General features: G+C 33.7%; 9 non-coding genes across 9 annotated transcripts; 5 read left to right on the top strand and 4 right to left on the bottom strand.

The window, feature by feature from the left end:
• The first annotated feature begins 534 nt into the window (after positions 1 to 534).
• TRNAQ-CUG (transfer RNA glutamine (anticodon CUG)) lies at positions 535 to 606 on the top strand. The gene has a single exon. It is a non-coding gene; the product is annotated as a tRNA-Gln (tRNA).
• An 825-nt stretch (positions 607 to 1,431) lies between these two features.
• Positions 1,432 to 1,503, bottom strand: TRNAQ-UUG (transfer RNA glutamine (anticodon UUG)). The gene has a single exon. It is a non-coding gene; the product is annotated as a tRNA-Gln (tRNA).
• Positions 1,504 to 3,050: 1,547 nt separating this feature from the next.
• Positions 3,051 to 3,122, top strand: TRNAQ-CUG (transfer RNA glutamine (anticodon CUG)). The gene has a single exon. It is a non-coding gene; the product is annotated as a tRNA-Gln (tRNA).
• An 825-nt stretch (positions 3,123 to 3,947) lies between these two features.
• TRNAQ-UUG (transfer RNA glutamine (anticodon UUG)) lies at positions 3,948 to 4,019 on the bottom strand. The gene has a single exon. It is a non-coding gene; the product is annotated as a tRNA-Gln (tRNA).
• A 1,547-nt stretch (positions 4,020 to 5,566) lies between these two features.
• On the top strand, positions 5,567 to 5,638 carry TRNAQ-CUG (transfer RNA glutamine (anticodon CUG)). The gene has a single exon. It is a non-coding gene; the product is annotated as a tRNA-Gln (tRNA).
• Positions 5,639 to 6,462: 824 nt separating this feature from the next.
• Positions 6,463 to 6,534, bottom strand: TRNAQ-UUG (transfer RNA glutamine (anticodon UUG)). Its single transcript has one exon. It is a non-coding gene; the product is annotated as a tRNA-Gln (tRNA).
• A 1,547-nt stretch (positions 6,535 to 8,081) lies between these two features.
• Positions 8,082 to 8,153, top strand: TRNAQ-CUG (transfer RNA glutamine (anticodon CUG)). The gene has a single exon. It is a non-coding gene; the product is annotated as a tRNA-Gln (tRNA).
• Positions 8,154 to 8,978: 825 nt separating this feature from the next.
• TRNAQ-UUG (transfer RNA glutamine (anticodon UUG)) lies at positions 8,979 to 9,050 on the bottom strand. Its single transcript has one exon. It is a non-coding gene; the product is annotated as a tRNA-Gln (tRNA).
• A 1,547-nt stretch (positions 9,051 to 10,597) lies between these two features.
• On the top strand, positions 10,598 to 10,669 carry TRNAQ-CUG (transfer RNA glutamine (anticodon CUG)). The gene has a single exon. It is a non-coding gene; the product is annotated as a tRNA-Gln (tRNA).
• The last annotated feature ends 1,658 nt before the right edge of the window (positions 10,670 to 12,327 follow it).

The raw sequence follows: 12,327 nt of genomic DNA, 5'->3' as shown, positions 1-12,327 counted from the left end.
GGCTAACTACTTTGTGAAGAAATTTGATGTCAAAGTATTGTAAAGTTTGTATTGATGTAACTTGTTCAAGCTGATGGACATTTTGAAAGCATTCAATAATTGACTCTTTCAACCTACTGGTGTTGGATTTGAGCTATCAATGAACAAAGATGAAGAAATGGAAAAGCTCAAGAGTAATAAAAAAAGTCCCTCCAAGGTCTCAAATCGGATCATTGGATGCAAAGTCCAAATTGCCAACCATTGCTCTATGGAGCCACCCATGCAGGAGACAGAGACATTGCTTCAGTAGTCTGGAAATGTAGACTGTTTAATTATGCTACAGGCAAAGATGAACATTGTGATATAACTTTTATATTCTGATAAACATTTGAATATTTAACACTTTTATAGAGAATATAGCGAAAAGAATCAAATCACATTAAAGCTCTATCCACTATGACCATTCAAATGAGATATCTTTGTATCAATATAAGAGAAGGCCATCACTGATGCGCTCTCTTTTGTCTCAATGGAAAAGTCACGCTTGTGTGAGAGGGTTCCATGGTGTAATGGTTAGCACTCTGGACTCTGAATCCAGCGATCTGAGTTCAAATCTCGGTGGGACCTACTACAATTATGAGATTTACTGTTTAACTCATTTTTTAGAATTTGGTCTAGAAAAAACCTAATATCAATGTTTTATACTGATGCGTATGAACGCATAAGTATGTATAGATGCATACATAGCTTTATCCGTCTAGATAACTGTTAGACAATATGAACATATCAATTATTCATAAACATAAATATTGAAGCTGAACCTAGAAACTGTTCTTTCACATCCACATTGTAAACATGAGTTTATTTTCCTTTCTCATCTATATGGCCAGTAATGAGATAGTTCATTTTTGCTGATTTCTTAGCTGACAACATGCTGGACTTACACAGTGCATTTCATTGTGAATTTCTTTGAAAGTGAATTTCAGATTCACACCTTTGACATGTCTTTCAAAAGATTCAACTTTATTGGTTGTGGAATTACTGTTGAAAATCAGTGTGTAAAATCTTTGTACGTCTGAATTTCAAGATTATTATTCAAACTGCACATCTTCGGTCACCGTAATACAAAGTTTGGCTCCTCAAGTTTTGTTTTAATGAATGCTTTGCAATTAAAAAGTTCCTTGTTCCCCTTATCAAAAACAGTAAGATTTTAAAAAGTAATGTCGTGCATCAGGCCCCTGTGATGAGTTTGAGAAACCAGAGTGAGTTTGTAAAATCTCTCATTATTTTGAGCCATTTAGTTTCCAGGTATTGTAAAAATTCTATTATTTGCTCACATCTAGTAAACTTTTAGAGTATAATCAATAAATTAATTTTTCACCCTACCGGTATTAGATATGTGATATTAATGAATACACTTGAAAGAAAATGATTTGGTCAAGAGTCATAAAATGGTCCCACCGAGATTTGAACTCGGATCATTGGATTCAAAGTCCAAAGTGCTAACCATTACACCATGGAACCTCCCATGTGAAAGGAGTGCAAACTGCTGCAGCAATGTGGAAATGTCAAAGTTTTTAATATTCTACTGTCAAAGAGAAACTGAATTGGATTGCTTTCCTATTCTGGTAAACTTTTGCATATTGAACTATGTTGGGGAAGGATGTTGCCCAAAAGACTCAAATAACGTTATAACTCTGTTGGACAGTGGTTTTTATGTGAGATAATATTTTTCAATAAAAGATAAGTTGCCCCCTGAGGCAAATCTCTTCTGTCAAAATGGAAAGCTCACCCTGGTAGGGGAGGGTGGATGGTGTCATGGTTAGCACTCTGGACTCTGAAAACAGGGATCTGAGTACAAATTTCAGTGGGACTTATCTGAACTTTACAATTTTCTTTTCCATTCAGTTCTTAGAAGTTTTATTTGGAACAACATCACATTTACTTATAAATATGTAAAAATCAACCTGTACATATGTATCTCTGTATATATAGCTATATGTCTCTGTATATTTATAGGAAAATATAAACATATAGATTATAAAAATAAATATAATTAGTGGAGGTGAAAATCATGAACAGTTGTTGCCTCTCAGCATATGAAACATGAGTTTCTACTTCTTTCTCTTTTATATGTCCTGAAATTGAGATAGTCACTTTTTACTCAGTATTGATCCAACAATACAGTTGATGTATACAAAGCATATCATATGATTTGTGAATAAAGTTCAAAAATGAGAATTTGATCAGTACCTGTGATGCCTCCGACCAAAAGCTTATATTTTACGATTGGAGAGCAACTGTTGTAAATCAGCATGAAAAACATTTTCTTTTCACGATTTCCATACTAATATAAAACAACATTTTTACTAGCTGAATGAGATCATCATTTGGGTTCCTCTATGTTTGATTGAAGAAAACTTCTCATTCAAAATGTGCTATTTTCGCCTTATCAATAGCAGGAAAGCTTAAAAAAGTGATGCTGTGAATCACCCGTCTGAAATGCGTTTGAGAAAATCAGGATATGATTTTATAATGGCTAACTACTTTGTGAAGAAATTTGATGTCAAAGTATTGTAAAGTTTGTATTGATGTAACTTGTTCAAGCTGATGGACATTTTGAAAGCATTCAATAATTGACTCTTTCAACCTACTGGTGTTGGATTTGAGCTATCAATGAACAAAGATGAAGAAATGGAAAAGCTCAAGAGTAATAAAAAAAGTCCCTCCAAGGTCTCAAATCGGATCATTGGATGCAAAGTCCAAATTGCCAACCATTGCTCTATGGAGCCACCCATGCAGGAGACAGAGACATTGCTTCAGTAGTATGGAAATGTAGACTGTTTAATTATGCTACAGGCAAAGATGAACATTGTGATATAACTTTTATATTCTGATAAACATTTGAATATTTAACACTTTTATAGAGAATATAGCGAAAAGAATCAAATCACATTAAAGCTCTATCCACTATGACCATTCAAATGAGATATCTTTGTATCAATATAAGAGAAGGCCATCACTGATGCGCTCTCTTTTGTCTCAATGGAAAAGTCACTCTTGTGTGAGAGGGTTCCATGGTGTAATGGTTAGCACTCTGGACTCTGAATCCAGCGATCCGAGTTCAAATCTCGGTGGGACCTACTACAATTATGAGATTTACTGTTTAACTCATTTTTTAGAATTTGGTCTAGAAAAAACCTAATATCAATGTTTTATACTGATGCGTATGAACGCATAAGTATGTATAGATGCATACATAGCTTTATCCGTCTAGATAACTGTTAGACAATATGAACATATCAATTATTCATAAACATAAATATTGAAGCTGAACCTAGAAACTGTTCTTTCACATCCACATTGTAAACATGAGTTTATTTTCCTTTCTCATCTATATGGCCAGTAATGAGATAGTTCATTTTTGCTGATTTCTTAGCTGACAACATGCTGGACTTACACAGTGCATTTCATTGTGAATTTCTTTGAAAGTGAATTTCAGATTCACACCTTTGACATGTCTTTCAAAAGATTCAACTTTATTGGTTGTGGAATTACTGTTGAAAATCAGTGTGTAAAATCTTTGTACGTCTGAATTTCAAGATTATTATTCAAACTGCACATCTTCGGTCACCGTAATACAAAGTTTGGCTCCTCAAGTTTTGTTTTAATGAATGCTTTGCAATTAAAAAGTTCCTTGTTCCCCTTATCAAAAATAGTAAGATTTTAAAAAGTAATGTCGTGCATCAGGCCCCTGTGATGAGTTTGAGAAACCAGAGTGAGTTTGTAAAATCTCTCATTATTTTGAGCCATTTAGTTTCCAGGTATTGTAAAAATTCTATTATTTGCTCACATCTAGTAAACTTTTAGAGTATAATCAATAAATTAATTTTTCACCCTACCGGTATTAGATATGTGATATTAATGAATACACTTGAAAGAAAATGATTTGGTCAAGAGTCATAAAATGGTCCCACCGAGATTTGAACTCGGATCATTGGATTCAAAGTCCAAAGTGCTAACCATTACACCATGGAACCTCCCATGTGAAAGGAGTGCAAACTGCTGCAGCAATGTGGAAATGTCAAAGTTTTTAATATTCTACTGTCAAAGAGAAACTGAATTGGATTGCTTTCCTATTCTGGTAAACTTTTGCATATTGAACTATGTTGGGGAAGGATGTTGCCCAAAAGACTCAAATAACGTTATAACTCTGTTGGACAGTGGTTTTTATGTGAGATAATATTTTTCAATAAAAGATAAGTTGCCCCCTGAGGCAAATCTCTTCTGTCAAAATGGAAAGCTCACCCTGGTAGGGCAGGGTGGATGGTGTCATGGTTAGCACTCTGGACTCTGAAAACAGGGATCTGAGTACAAATTTCAGTGGGACTTATCTGAACTTTACAATTTTCTTTTCCATTCAGTTCTTAGAAGTTTTATTTGGAACAACATCACATTTACTTATAAATATGTAAAAATCAACCTGTACATATGTATCTCTGTATATATAGCTATATGTCTCTGTATATTTATAGGAAAATATAAACATATAGATTATAAAAATAAATATAATTAGTGGAGGTGAAAATCATGAACAGTTGTTGCCTCTCAGCATATGAAACATGAGTTTCTACTTCTTTCTCTTTTATATGTCCTGAAATTGAGATAGTCACTTTTTACTCAGTATTGATCCAACAATACAGTTGATGTATACAAAGCATATCATATGATTTGTGAATAAAGTTCAAAAATGAGAATTTGATCAGTACCTGTGATGCCTCCGACCAAAAGCTTATATTTTACGATTGGAGAGCAACTGTTGTAAATCAGCATGAAAAACATTTTCTTTTCACGATTTCCATACTAATATAAAACAACATTTTTACTAGCTGAATGAGATCATCATTTGGGTTCCTCTATGTTTGATTGAAGAAAACTTCTCATTCAAAATGTGCTATTTTCGCCTTATCAATAGCAGGAAAGCTTAAAAAAGTGATGCTGTGAATCACCCGTCTGAAATGCGTTTGAGAAAATCAGGATATGATTTTATAATGGCTAACTACTTTGTGAAGAAATTTGATGTCAAAGTATTGTAAAGTTTGTATTGATGTAACTTGTTCAAGCTGATGGACATTTTGAAAGCATTCAATAATTGACTCTTTCAACCTACTGGTGTTGGATTTGAGCTATCAATGAACAAAGATGAAGAAATGGAAAAGCTCAAGAGTAATAAAAAAAGTCCCTCCAAGGTCTCAAATCGGATCATTGGATGCAAAGTCCAAATTGCCAACCATTGCTCTATGGAGCCACCCATGCAGGAGACAGAGACATTGCTTCAGTAGTCTGGAAATGTAGACTGTTTAATTATGCTACAGGCAAAGATGAACATTGTGATATAACTTTTATATTCTGATAAACATTTGAATATTTAACACTTTTATAGAGAATATAGCGAAAAGAATCAAATCACATTAAAGCTCTATCCACTATGACCATTCAAATGAGATATCTTTGTATCAATATAAGAGAAGGCCATCACTGATGCGCTCTCTTTTGTCTCAATGGAAAAGTCACTCTTGTGTGAGAGGGTTCCATGGTGTAATGGTTAGCACTCTGGACTCTGAATCCAGCGATCCGAGTTCAAATCTCGGTGGGACCTACTACAATTATGAGATTCACTGTTTAACTCATTTTTTAGAATTTGGTCTAGAAAAAACCTAATATCAATGTTTTATACTGATGCGTATGAACGCATAAGTATGTATAGATGCATACATAGCTTTATCCGTCTAGATAGCTGTTAGACAATATGAACATATCAATTATTCATAAACATAAATATTGAAGCTGAACCTAGAAACTGTTCTTTCACATCCACATTGTAAACATGAGTTTATTTTCCTTTCTCATCTATATGGCCAGTAATGAGATAGTTCATTTTTGCTGATTTCTTAGCTGATAACATGCTGGACTTACACAGTGGATTTCATTGTGAATTTCTTTGAAAGTGAATTTCAGATTCACACCTTTGACATGTCTTTCAAAAGATTCAACTTTATTGGTTGTGGAATTACTGTTGAAAATCAGTGTGTAAAATCTTTGTACGTCTGAATTTCAAGATTATTATTCAAACTGCACATCTTCGGTCACCGTAATACAAAGTTTGGCTCCTCAAGTTTTGTTTTAATGAATGCTTTGCAATTAAAAAGTTCCTTGTTCCCCTTATCAAAAACAGTAAGATTTTAAAAATAATGTCGTGCATCAGGCCCCTGTGATGAGTTTGAGAAACCAGAGTGAGTTTGTAAAATCTCTCATTATTTTGAGCCATTTAGTTTCCAGGTATTGTAAAAATTCTATTATTTGCTCACATCTAGTAAACTTTTAGAGTATAATCAATAAATTAATTTTTCACCCTACCGGTATTAGATAAGTGATATTAATGAATACACTTGAAAGAAAATGATTTGGTCAAGAGTCATAAAATGGTCCCACCGAGATTTGAACTCGGATCATTGGATTCAAAGTCCAAAGTGCTAACCATTATACCATGGAACCTCCCATGTGAAAGGAGTGCAAACTGCTGCAGCAATGTGGAAATGTCAAAGTTTTTAATATTCTACTGTCAAAGAGAAACTGAATTGGATTGCTTTCCTATTCTGGTAAACTTTTGCATATTGAACTATGTTGGGGAAGGATGTTGCCCAAAAGACTCAAATAACGTTATAACTCTGTTGAACAGTGGTTTTTATGTGAGATAATATTTTTCAATAAAAGATAAGTTGCCCCCTGAGGAAAATCTCTTCTGTCAAAATGGAAAGCTCACCCTGGTAGGGGAGGGTGGATGGTGTCATGGTTAGCACTCTGGACTCTGAAAACAGGGATCTGAGTACAAATTTCAGTGGGACTTATCTGAACTTTACAATTTTCTTTTCCATTCAGTTCTTAGAAGTTTTATTTGGAACAACATCACATTTACTTATAAACATGTAAAAATCAACCTGTACATATGTATCTCTGTATATATAGCTATATGTCTCTGTATATTTATAGGAAAATATAAACATATAGATTATAAAAATAAATATAATTAGTGGAGGTGAAAATCATGAACAGTTGTTGCCTCTCAGCATTTGAAACATGAGTTTCTACTTCTTTCTCTTTTATATGTCCTGAAATTGAGATAGTCACTTTTTACTCAGTATTGATCCAACAATACAGTTGATGTATACAAAGCATATCATATGATTTGTGAATAAAGTTCAAAAATGAGAATTTGATCAGTACCTGTGATGCCTCCGACCAAAAGCTTATATTTTACGATTGGAGAGCAACTGTTGTAAATCAGCATGAAAAACATTTTCTTTTCACGATTTCCATACTAATATAAAACAACATTTTTACTAGCTGAATGAGATCATCATTTGGGTTCCTCTATGTTTGATTGAAGAAAACTTCTCATTCAAAATGTGCTATTTTCGCCTTATCAATAGCAGGAAAGCTTAAAAAAGTGATGCTGTGAATTACCCGTCTGAAATGCGTTTGAGAAAATCAGGATATGATTTTATAATGGCTAACTACTTTGTGAAGAAATTTGATGTCAAAGTATTGTAAAGTTTGTATTGATGTAACTTGTTCAAGCTGATGGACATTTTGAAAGCATTCAATAATTGACTCTTTCAACCTACTGGTGTTGGATTTGAGCTATCAATGAACAAAGATGAAGAAATGGAAAAGCTCAAGAGTAATAAAAAAAGTCCCTCCAAGGTCTCAAATCGGATCATTGGATGCAAAGTCCAAATTGCCAACCATTGCTCTATGGAGCCACCCATGCAGGAGACAGAGACATTGCTTCAGTAGTCTGGAAATGTAGACTGTTTAATTATGCTACAGGCAAAGATGAACATTGTGATATAACTTTTATATTCTGATAAACATTTGAATATGTAACACTTTTATAGAGAATATAGCGAAAAGAATCAAATCACATTAAAGCTCTATCCACTATGACCATTCAAATGAGATATCTTTGTATCAATATAAGAGAAGGCCATCACTGATGCGCTCTCTTTTGTCTCAATGGAAAAGTCACTCTTGTGTGAGAGGGTTCCATGGTGTAATGGTTAGCACTCTGGACTCTGAATCCAGCGATCCGAGTTCAAATCTCGGTGGGACCTACTACAATTATGAGATTTACTGTTTAACTCATTTTTTAGAATTTGGTCTAGAAAAAACCTAATATCAATGTTTTATACTGATGCGTATGAACGCATAAGTATGTATAGATGCATACATAGCTTTATCCGTCTAGATAACTGTTAGACAATATGAACATATCAATTATTCATAAACATAAATATTGAAGCTGAACCTAGAAACTGTTCTTTCACATCCACATTGTAAACATGAGTTTATTTTCCTTTCTCATCTATATGGCCAGTAATGAGATAGTTCATTTTTGCTGATTTCTTAGCTGACAACATGCTGGACTTACACAGTGCATTTCATTGTGAATTTCTTTGAAAGTGAATTTCAGATTCACACCTTTGACATGTCTTTCAAAAGATTCAACTTTATTGGTTGTGGAATTACTGTTGAAAATCAGTGTGTAAAATCTTTGTACGTCTGAATTTCAAGATTATTATTCAAACTGCACATCTTCGGTCACCGTAATACAAAGTTTGGCTCCTCAAGTATTGTTTTAATGAATGCTTTGCAATTAAAAAGTTCCTTGTTCCCCTTATCAAAAACAGTAAGATTTTAAAAAGTAATGTCGTGCATCAGGCCCCTGTGATGAGTTTGAGAAACCAGAGTGAGTTTGTAAAATCTCTCATTATTTTGAGCCATTTAGTTTCCAGGTATTGTAAAAATTCTATTATTTGCTCACATCTAGTAAACTTTTAGAGTATAATCAATAAATTAATTTTTCACCCTACCGGTATTAGATATGTGATATTAATGAATACACTTGAAAGAAAATGATTTGGTCAAGAGTCATAAAATGGTCCCACCGAGATTTGAACTCGGATCATTGGATTCAAAGTCCAAAGTGCTAACCATTACACCATGGAACCTCCCATGTGAAAGGAGTGCAAACTGCTGCAGCAATGTGGAAATGTCAAAGTTTTTAATATTCTACTGTCAAAGAGAAACTGAATTGGATTGCTTTCCTATTCTGGTAAACTTTTGCATATTGAACTATGTTGGGGAAGGATGTTGCCCAAAAGACTCAAATAACGTTATAACTCTGTTGGACAGTGGTTTTTATGTGAGATAATATTTTTCAATAAAAGATAAGTTGCCCCCTGAGGCAAATCTCTTCTGTCAAAATGGAAAGCTCACCCTGGTAGGGGAGGGTGGATGGTGTCATGGTTAGCACTCTGGACTCTGAAAACAGGGATCTGAGTACAAATTTCAGTGGGACTTATCTGAACTTTACAATTTTCTTTTCCATTCAGTTCTTAGAAGTTTTATTTGGAACAACATCACATTTACTTATAAATATGTAAAAATCAACCTGTACATATGTATCTCTGTATATATAGCTATATGTCTCTGTATATTTATAGGAAAATATAAACATATAGATTATAAAAATAAATATAATTAGTGGAGGTGAAAATCATGAACAGTTGTTGCCTCTCAGCATATGAAACATGAGTTTCTACTTCTTTCTCTTTTATATGTCCTGAAATTGAGATAGTCACTTTTTACTCAGTATTGATCCAACAATACAGTTGATGTATACAAAGCATATCATATGATTTGTGAATAAAGTTCAAAAATGAGAATTTGATCAGTACCTGTGATGCCTCCGACCAAAAGCTTATATTTTACGATTGGAGAGCAACTGTTGTAAATCAGCATGAAAAACATTTTCTTTTCACGATTTCCATACTAATATAAAACAACATTTTTACTAGCTGAATGAGATCATCATTTGGGTTCCTCTATGTTTGATTGAAGAAAACTTCTCATTCAAAATGTGCTATTTTCGCCTTATCAATAGCAGGAAAGCTTAAAAAAGTGATGCTGTGAATCACCCGTCTGAAATGCGTTTGAGAAAATCAGGATATGATTTTATAATGGCTAACTACTTTGTGAAGAAATTTGATGTCAAAGTATTGTAAAGTTTGTATTGATGTAACTTGTTCAAGCTGATGGACATTTTGAAAGCATTCAATAATTGACTCTTTCAACCTACTGGTGTTGGATTTGAGCTATCAATGAACAAAGATGAAGAAATGGAAAAGCTCAAGAGTAATAAAAAAAGTCCCTCCAAGGTCTCAAATCGGATCATTGGATGCAAAGTCCAAATTGCCAACCATTGCTCTATGGAGCCACCCATGCAGGAGACTGAGACATTGCTTCAGTAGTCTGGAAATGTAGACTGTTTAATTATGCTACAGGCAAAGATGAACATTGTGATATAACTTTTATATTCTGATAAACATTTGAATATTTAACACTTTTATAGAGAATATAGCGAAAAGAATCAAATCACATTAAAGCTCTATCCACTATGACCATTCAAATGAGATATCTTTGTATCAATATAAGAGAAGGCCATCACTGATGCGCTCTCTTTTGTCTCAATGGAAAAGTCACTCTTGTGTGAGAGGGTTCCATGGTGTAATGGTTAGCACTCTGGACTCTGAATCCAGCGATCCGAGTTCAAATCTCGGTGGGACCTACTACAATTATGAGATTCACTGTTTAACTCATTTTTTAGAATTTGGTCTAGAAAAAACCTAATATCAATGTTTTATACTGATGCGTATGAACGCATAAGTATGTATAGATGCATACATTGCTTTATCCGTCTAGATAGCTGTTAGACAATATGAACATATCAATTATTCATAAACATAAATATTGAAGCTGAACCTAGAAACTGTTCTTTCACATCCACATTGTAAACATGAGTTTATTTTCCTTTCTCATCTATATGGCCAGTAATGAGATAGTTCATTTTTGCTGATTTCTTAGCTGACAACATGCTGGACTTACACAGTGCATTTCATTGTGAATTTCTTTGAAAGTGAATTTCAGATTCACACCTTTGACATGTCTTTCAAAAGATTCAACTTTATTGGTTGTGGAATTACTGTTGAAAATCAGTGTGTAAAATCTTTGTACGTCTGAATTTCAAGATTATTATTCAAACTGCACATCTTCGGTCACCGTAATACAAAGTTTGGCTCCTCAAGTTTTGTTTTAATGAATGCTTTGCAATTAAAAAGTTCCTTGTTCCCCTTATCAAAAACAGTAAGATTTTAAAAAGTAATGTCGTGCATCAGGCCCCTGTGATGAGTTTGAGGAACCAGAGTGAGTTTGTAAAATCTCTCATTATTTTGAGCCATTTAGTTTCCAGGTATTGTAAAAATTCTATTATTTGCTCACATCTAGTAAACTTTTAGAGTATAATCAATAAATTAATTTTTCACCCTACCGGTATTAGATATGTGATATTAATGAATACACTTGAAAGAAAATGATTTGGTCAAGAGTCATAAAATGGTCCCACCGAGATTTGAACTCTGATCATTGGATTCAAAGTCCAAAGTGCTAACCATTACACCATGGAACCTCCCATGTGAAAGGAGTGCAAACTGCTGCAGCAATGTGGAAATGTCAAAGTTTTTAATATTCTACTATCAAAGAGAAACTGAATTGGATTGCTTTCCTATTCTGGTAAACTTTTGCATATTGAACTATGTTGGGGAAGGATGTTGCCCAAAAGACTCAAATAACGTTATAACTCTGTTGAACAGTGGTTTTTATGTGAGATAATATTTTTCAATGAAAGATAAGTTGCCCCCTGAGGCAAATCTCTTCTGTCAAAATGGAAAGCTCACCCTGGTAGGGGAGGGTGGATGGTGTCATGGTTAGCACTCTGGACTCTGAAAACAGGGATCTGAGTACAAATTTCAGTGGGACTTATCTGAACTTTACAATTTTCTTTTCCATTCAGTTCTTAGAAGTTTTATTTGGAACAACATCACATTTACTTATAAACATGTAAAAATCAACCTGTACATATGTATCTCTGTATATATAGCTATATGTCTCTGTATATTTATAGGAAAATATAAACATATAGATTATAAAAATAAATATAATTAGTGGAGGTGAAAATCATGAACAGTTGTTGCCTCTCAGCATTTGAAACATGAGTTTCTACTTCTTTCTCTTTTATATGTCCTGAAATTGAGATAGTCACTTTTTACTCAGTATTGATCCAACAATACAGTTGATGTATACAAAGCATATCATATGATTTGTGAATAAAGTTCAAAAATGAGAATTTGATCAGTACCTGTGATGCCTCCGACCAAAAGCTTATATTTT

Source organism: Triturus cristatus, chromosome 5_2, assembly GCF_964204655.1.
Source record: "Triturus cristatus chromosome 5_2, aTriCri1.1, whole genome shotgun sequence".
In the NCBI taxonomy this organism is placed as follows: Eukaryota; Metazoa; Chordata; class Amphibia; order Caudata; family Salamandridae; genus Triturus; species Triturus cristatus.
This window is presented reverse-complemented; position numbering and strand designations above follow the sequence as displayed.